Raw genomic sequence first — 8,472 nt, 5'->3', positions numbered from 1 at the left:
ATATCGACTGTCCCTCAGTCAGCATTTCTTTCATTGTACAAAAGAAGATGACGGGTTAATTAATGATGCTTTCCCGTGAAAACAACACAAAAGTTAAACAAAAAACATACAGTGACTGGCAGGTGAGCGCTTCTTCTGATACCTGGTGGGAATGGACAGGGATTTTAAAGCCCCTTGTATTGCGGAATCTTCATATAGACGAATATCGCAAGTTCCCTGTGTAGGCCTTGTGGCGCAACGGTAGCGCGTTTGACTCCAGATCAGAAGGTTGTGTGTTCAAATCACGTCGAGGTCACTGCTCCTTTGGGTAATCCTGGAATTAATATTTTCTTTGCTCTTTGGCAACAACCAGACCCTTGCTCCAAGGTCTGTCTCACTGTTTCCCCGGTGTCAGTCAGAGAAACACCTGTTGCCCTCATTTATTTCTTGTGACAAGACACAAAAGTTCAAAATCAACCTGTAGGTGGCCATACACAGCATTGGATAGTCAGGACAGCCGAGCGGTCTAAGCTGTTGTGTTCAGTCTGCTCTGAAAGTGTGGGTTTGAATCCCACTTCTGGCACCTTTTATTTTTAGTCATTAAGCAAAACTCATTTGCTTGGCACAACGATCAGCTCCTAAAAAGTGGGATCCTGCAGTTCACCTGCTCGCTCAGCATCTCCGTCTGACCTGGTGCTGAAGGTGGAGTTGTTTCCGCAGTGTGGCCGTTCACACGTTCACCTTACTGTCATGTATCTCACACTACTCTGCAGTTCTAAGTCGTTTTGAACATCTCTTTCAGCCAGGTGTGGGTACCTTCAAAGGGGCTAAAGTTAAAATCTACATCACACAGGATGGCAGACCAGTCCATCATAAGGCTAGAGCTGTGCCTTATGTGATGAGGGAACAGATTGAACACGAACTGGACCTGCGGGAAGGCATTATCTCATCCGTGGAATTTAGCGACTGGTCAAGTCCCAGCCTCCCCGTCATGAAGCCTGATGGATCCGTACAAATCTGTGGGGATTACAAGTCTACCATAACAGAGTCTCCCTACAGGACCAATACCCGCTGCCCTGAGCAGAGGACCTATTTGCCACGTTGGCTGGAGGAAAACTTTTCTCGAAACTTGATCTTACATTTGCGTATATGACGCAAGAACTGACCGAAGAGTCTCAGCTACTCACCACCATCAACACACATCGAGGCCTTTTTACGTACAATCAATGCCCATTCGGCATCAGGTCGGCAGCTGCTATATTCCAGCGCAACATGGAGAGTCTGCTCAAGTCCATCCTGGGGACGGTTGTGTTTCAAGATGACATACTCATCACGGGCAGGGACACCGACTCCCATCTCCGCAATTTGCAGGAAGTACTAAGTCGATTGGATCGAGTAGGCCTAAGAGTTAAGAAATCCAAGTGTCTGTTTCTCGCGCCTGAGGATGAATTTTTGGGCAGAAGGATTGCCGCTGATGGAATCGGCCCAACAGAATCAAAAACCGAACCAATTCGTCTGGCACCCAGGCCCTGGAATATCTCGGAACTGCCTGCCTTTCTCGGGTTATTCAATTACTTTGGGAACTTTATACAGAACTTGAGCACGCTGCTGGAGCCTCTCCACATGCTACTCAGAAAGGGGTGCGATTGGTTTTGGGGGGACGCCCAAGAACGCGCCTTCAATAACTCAATCTTCTATGTTCCAACAGTGTTTTAGCCTTTTTTGACCCAGGTAAAAAGTTAGTTCTTACATGTGATGCGTCAGCGTACAGGGTCGGGTGCGTTTTACAGCATGTCAATGATGCGGGTAAATTACAACCCATTGCTTGTGCCTCCAGGTCACTTTCGCGGGCGGCGTGCGGGTATGATATGGTTGAGAAGGAGGAGCTCGCGTGCGTGTACGATGTCAAAAAGATGCACCAATACCTTTTCGTGGCCAAGTTCGGGTTAGAAACCAACCACAAACCCCTCACGTCCCTGCTATCTGAGTGCAAGGCAATAAAGATCAAAGCCTCGGCACGCATTCAGCGGTGGGCACTCATGCTGGTGTCTTACGACTATACAATAAGGCACAGACCAGGCACAGACAACTGTGCCGACGCGCTTAGCAGGCTACCCCTGGCGACGACAGAAGGTTCGGACGAACAGGACTGTGAGATGGTCATGGCAATCAGTGCCTTTGAATCCACAGGTTCGCCCATGATGTCGCACCAAATCAGAGCCTGGACGAAAGATGCGTTTTAACTGGTGACAGGGCAGAGACCCGCGATGACTGCCCCGAGGAGATCAAACCTTTCCATAGGCGCAGGCATGAATTATCACTACAGGCAGACTTCCTGATGTGGGGCAGCCGAGTAGTTATGCCCTTGCGAGGCTGCGAGGCGTTTGTCCGGGTGCTCCACCGCGAGCACCCGGGGATCGTCATAATGAAGGTCATAGCCAGATCCCACGTCTGGTGGCCTAGCACTGACGCGGACTTGGAGCTCTGCATCCTTCGGTGCACTATTTGTGCCCAACTCAGTAATGCCCCCAGGGAGGCCCCCCTAAGCCTCTGGCCCTGGCTCACAAAAACCGTGGTCGCAGGTGCATGTAGACTATGCGGGCCCATTCATGGGCAAAATGTTCCTCGTAGCCGTTGATGCATTTTCAAAATGGATCGAGTTCACCATTTTAAACTCGAGCACTACCTCCACCACTGTGGAGAGCCTGAGAACCATGTTTGCAATGCAAGGAATTCCTGACATATTGGTCAGTGATAATGGTCCGTGCTTCACTAGCGCAGAATTTCAAGAACTTATAGTTGACCACGGCATAAATCACGTTAAGACGGCACCGTTAAAGCCGGCCTCCAATGGCCAGGCGGAGCAAGCAGTGCAGATCATTAAACAAGGCATGCTCAGAATCCAAGGTCCCACGCTGCAGAGCCGCCTGTCGCGACTGCTGCTGGCATACAGATCTCGTCCCCATTCGTTGACTGGGGTTCCCCCCGCGCAACTATTGATGAAATGATCCTTAAAGACCAGGCTCTCGTTAATCCTCCCAGACATGCATGAAATTGTTGAGGCTAAGCGCCGGAAGCTAACTGAGTACCATGACCTAAATTTGAGGGGGAGGTGGAATGAGATAGGGGACAAAGTGCTTGTGCTAAACTATGGCAGGTGTCCCAAATGACGTACAGGGACAGTAACAGGCAAGGAAGGAAACAGGCTACTGGTTGTACAAATGGACAATCGCCAAACCTGTCGGAGGCATGTAGACCAAGTAAAAAGTAGATTCACCAACAATACTGCAGGACGAGAGGCAGACTACAGTATGGAACTCACACCACACCTGGTGGACAGACAGAGGGAACAACCTGAGGAAAGGGCAGTCTCAACAGACAGCCCAGGCGAGATACCAGCAATCACACTGAAAGAAAAACAGGCACCAAGGCAAACAACTGAACCACAACTAAGACGCTCCACGCGAGAGCGTAGACCACCTGAGAGTCTGAATCTATAAAGACAATAAGACCTTGGGGGAGTTTGATGTCATGTATCTCACACTACTGTATATAACTGTATCTTACCATGCTATACATGACTGTAACTAGATATGACCTGTAACCACAAGCATACGTTACCACCAGGGGTGCACTTGCAGGAGACACTGCATACCTGTTCTACACAGGTATATAAAGGCAGGTCTCAGGCAAGTGTGGCACTTGAGAGCTGTGAAATAAAGGTGCAGGTCCAGAGTGACCTTGACTTCAGCATGTGCCTCGTCTGAGTCTGTACTGCAGGGTCAGGACTTAACACTTACAAGCGAAATCTCAGCGGGTGGTAATATTTTCTGGAGCTTTCTCCTCATGCATGCTCAGGGGCGAGTTTGTTCTCCTGTGAAAGGTTATAAGATCATAAACATGTAAGGATTCGGAGCCGGAGTAGGCCTTTCGGCCCCTCGAGTCTGGTCCACCTTTCAAGAGGATTCTGTCAGTTCCTCGACAGCAAGTTTAAACATCTGGGGCGGAGCCAACAGGCGCCTGGCTGCAATCAGCGACAAAAAGGTGCATTTGGCAGAAGCCCGGCAAGGTCAATCGGTCGAGCATGAGAATCTTAATCTTGGATTCAGGGGTGCGAGCCCCACGTTAATTGTTAAATCATGTCCCATTTTACACACTGTGCTTTAGGGATCTGATTCAAAATGTTCATTGATGGTAACATCAACAGGAGACTGGGGGAAAAGTGCGACTGACTTTAGAGCAAGAGTCTGGTTATTGTGAAACAGCAAATGAAATATCAATTCTGGAAGAATGACATCGAAAATAAATGTGACCCCGACACCCAGAAAGAAGTGTTAAGGCAGAAGATTAAATGCTGCATTCCTCTGTGCAAAAAATTCCTTTCACAAACATTTCTCTGACCAAAACTGCACAAAACAAAAATGTTCCTTTCAAATTCATTAAACTCACGAATTTCCACGCCCTCCGAATCTCCTGAATCAGATGCATCTTGTTTTGCCGACTCAATCCATGTCCCTTTGCAATGTTCTGCTTCCACCAACACTATGAAATGTGCCACTAACTTATAGAATCATGGAATGGTTACAGCACGGAAGGCCATTCGGCCCGTCGAGCCCGTGCCGACTCTCAGCGTGTCCCACTCCCCCGCTCTTTCCCCTGAGGCCTGCAATTGTTTTTCCTTCAGACACTTATCCAACTCCTGTTTGAAAGATAAGATTAAGTCTGCCTCCAGTACATTCCAGATCCTAACCACTCGCTGCTAAATAGCCAGCTCCTGTTCCTATTTGTAAAGTCTGGGAAACACTGGATCAATTCCTACCACACTCACAGCCTTCCTAAATATAGCACCGTCTTTCTATTCTCGTAAAACCAGCTCCTGAAGTATAGTCCAGCTGTGTAGGTTAAAGCTCTGGTTATGTTCCTAACATTACTTCAAATGCAGTGTTTCCGTAGTGTAGTGGTTGTCACATTTGCCTCACACGCGAAAAGATCCTGGTTCAAAATTGGGTGGAAACATTTTGAAAACTTGCTCAATTAAATATTGGAAAAAATGGATTGATTCATATTCGTGGTTCAATATTAACAAAACACAATGTCCCACAACCTTGTAAAATTTTCTGATATCACTGTACAGTTCTGTATACACTCAAACTCTACACTTGAACTGAATGCTCATAAAAGTATTGGAGTGGGAACTCACTGGATAAGAGCACAGCTGGTAATGTTTGCGGAATATGTTTGTGCAGTCAAAACGCGCAATGACAAACTGGAACCGTGCAGCACCGAATCCTCAGGGAAAACACAGTTAAAAACTTCGCTTCTGGGTGGGCTTGAACCACCAACTTTTAGGTTAATCGCCCAACGCGCTAAACCATTGCGTCGCAGAGACTGACGCAAGTGCTCACTGCACGACATCCAAAACCAGGTTGTCAGTCAGTTAAGCCTTCAGATTGCTCCGACCAGGATGGAACTTGTCCACTCTCAGTTGTACTTTTCCCAAATAAAGGGTGGACATTCAGTGTGGATGTATGGAAGCAGTCTGGTCCCGCACACTGCAGACACTTCCATGTCACTGCCAACCAGCTCTCCCACAACCGGTGTAATCTACCTTCCAGCCTTCCGGTGCCTTGTCTGTGACGAAGTATTCTGATTGTCCCGAAGACGGTATTCGGTTTTAATTCCTTTTCTGCTCCCGACTGCAGATATTCCTGTGAATAAACGCGAACAAAGTGCTTACAGGGTCAGTTCGATTGACCGTTTCTTTGCTTGGTGAAATTTCAAAGATTGAAAGCGACGCACATCAACCCCAGAAAATGCTGGAAACACTCAGCAGGTCGGGCAGTATCTGTGGAGGTGGGGAAGTGGGAATAATCGATTGGTTTGTTTGCGGCTTTGATCTGCTGCTGGGAAGTGAGGCAGCGCTGCAGGATGCTTTTTTTCGAGTTGTAAGCAGAGGTTTCCGTCGTGTAACGGTTATCACGTTCGCCACACATGTGAAATATCCTCGGTTTGAGCACGGACAGAAACATTGTTTTGGAGAATATTTTTCCGTGGAATACATTTTTTAAAAGTAGCCCCAGGTTCCTTGTATAATGAGCGATCGGCATTTTAACTCACTCTCCTAAAATACAGTGTGTGTAAAATCAGATAGGGGATAAAACTTCATCAATGATTAAAGTTCCTTAACTCATTAAAGTTCAGTTCTTGAATTTTCCATCAATTCATTTCATAAACATAATTGAAATGTGTGAGAGAATTAATAATGGGCTTTAATCGTTAAGGACCCCATTACTTTATGTTATAGACCCAGGTTACACACTCTCTTGCTTCTGAAAGAGTTGAGGTCCACATGGGGGTGATTTGGGCACATCTTTCCCCACATTACAAGTGTGTCAGGAAATCAACCACAAAAAGCCCTTTCATTAACCACAGGGGTTCCCGCAATTGTCTGGTCTCAAAGCGGTTTTAGTCCTTGTCAATATCTCTTGTCCATTTCCCGATGTTTCCCGATTCTGTCGGTCTCCCTGGCTCTCTTCAATCTGTGTGTGGCCACCTACAGATTGGATTTCAATGAATACCTGTGTTTGTGTTTTCAATAACAACAGAAAATGTTTCTTATATATTTCTTATGTTCTCTCCAAATCCTCGATATCCTTCCTAAATTGTGGTGCCCAGAACTGTAAACAGGATCCAACTGAGGCCTAAGCAGGGATTTATAAAGCTTTGGTGTAAGTTCCTCACCGGTGTAATCTATTTCACGTTATAAAGCCAAGGGTCCTGTATTCTTTATTAGTAACCTTATCAACTTGTCTACCCACCTTCAAATATTGCTGTGTGTAAATCTCTCGGTCACTCTGTTTCTGCATCCCCTTTAAAACAACACCATTTATTTGAAGTTTAGAAAGATGACCACCGTGTGTTTCCCAGACCTTACACAGAGGGACATAGGAACAGTAGGAGGCCATTTAGCCCCTCGAGCCTGTTCCACTATTCAGTGAGATCATGGCTGATCTGATCTTGGCCTCAGCTCCACTTCCCTACCATCTCCGCCGAACCCTTGACTCCCATATCGTTCAAAAATCTGTCTACCTCCACCTTAAATATATTCAATGACCGAGCCTTCACAGCTCTCAGGGGTAGAAATACAAAGATTCACGCCCCTCTGAGGGAAGAAATTCCTCCTCATCCCCATTTTAAATGGGCAACCCCTTATTCTGAAACTATGTCCCCTCGTTCTAGATTCCCCCACGAGGGGAAACATCCTCTCTGCATCTACCCTGTCTCGCCCCTCAGAATCTTACACCTTTCAAATATATCATCTCTCACTCTGCTAATCTCCAATAGGTAGATCCCAACCTGTTCAACCATTCTTCATAAGACAACCTTGTGAACCTTCTGTGAAATGCCCCCAATGTAAGTTTATCCCTCCTGAAATGAGGAGAGCAAAACTGTACGCAGTACTCCAGGTGTGGTTTCACCTGTGCTCTGTACAGTTGTCGCAGGTCTTCCGTACTTTTATATTCCATCCCCCTTGAAATAAAGGCCAACTTTCCATTTGCCTTCCTAATTACTTGCTGTATCTGCATGCTAACTTTTTGTGATCAGGAAGGCCAATGGTATCTTGGCCTTTATTGCAAAGGGGATGGAGTATAAAAGCAGGGAAGTCCTGCGACAGCTGTATTACGTATTGGTGAGGCCACACCTGGAATACTGCATGCAGTTTTGTTTTCCATATTTACGAAAGGCTATACTTGCTTTGGAGGCAGTTCAGAGAAGGTTCACTAGTTTGATTCTGGAGATGAGGGGGTTGACTTATAAGGAAAGGTTGAGTAGGTTGGGCCTCTACTCATTGGAATTCAGAAGAATGAGAGGTGATCTTATCGAAATGTGTAAGATTATGAGGGGGCTTGAGAAGGTGGATGCAGAGAGGATGTTTCCACTGATGGGGAGACTTGAACTAGAGGGCATGATCTTAGAATAAGGGGCCACCCATTTAAAATGAGATGAGAAGAAATTTCTTCTCTCAGAGGGTTGTAAAACTGTGGAATTCCCTGCCTCAGTGAGATGTGGAAGCTGGGACATTGAATAAATTTAAGAGAGAAATTGACAGCTTTTTAAATGATAAGGGGATAAGGGGTTATGGGGAGCGGGCAGTGAAGTGGAGCTGAGTCCATGATCGGATAAGCCATGATCTTATTGAATGGCGGAGCAGGCTCGAGGGGCCGTATGGCCTACTCCTGCTCCTATTTCTTATGTTCTTCTGTAAAAGGACTCCCAGATCCCTCTGCTCCACAGCATTTTGTAATCTCTCCCCATTTAAGTAATTATTAGCTTTTTTTGTTTTACCGACCAAAGTGAATAACCTCATAGTTCCCACATTATACTGCAGCTGCCAATTTTTTCCTCACTCACTGACCCTATCTATATCGCTTTGCAGATTGTTTGCGTCCTCCTCACAACTTGCTTTCCCACCATATCTTTGTATCAGCAGCA

The 8,472-nt window shown here is 46.4% G+C and overlaps 1 non-coding gene across 1 annotated transcript; it reads left to right on the top strand.

Annotated features, from left to right (window-relative positions):
- The first annotated feature begins 223 nt into the window (after positions 1-223).
- Positions 224-295, top strand: trnaw-cca (transfer RNA tryptophan (anticodon CCA)). Its single transcript has one exon. It is a non-coding gene; the product is annotated as a tRNA-Trp (tRNA).
- The last annotated feature ends 8,177 nt before the right edge of the window (positions 296-8,472 follow it).

The sequence above is a fragment of the Pristiophorus japonicus genome, unplaced genomic scaffold, assembly GCF_044704955.1.
Source record: "Pristiophorus japonicus isolate sPriJap1 unplaced genomic scaffold, sPriJap1.hap1 HAP1_SCAFFOLD_58, whole genome shotgun sequence".
Taxonomy (NCBI): domain Eukaryota; kingdom Metazoa; phylum Chordata; class Chondrichthyes; family Pristiophoridae; genus Pristiophorus; species Pristiophorus japonicus.
The sequence above is the reverse complement of the archived record's forward strand: the minus strand, read 5'-3'. Positions and strand labels throughout refer to the sequence as shown.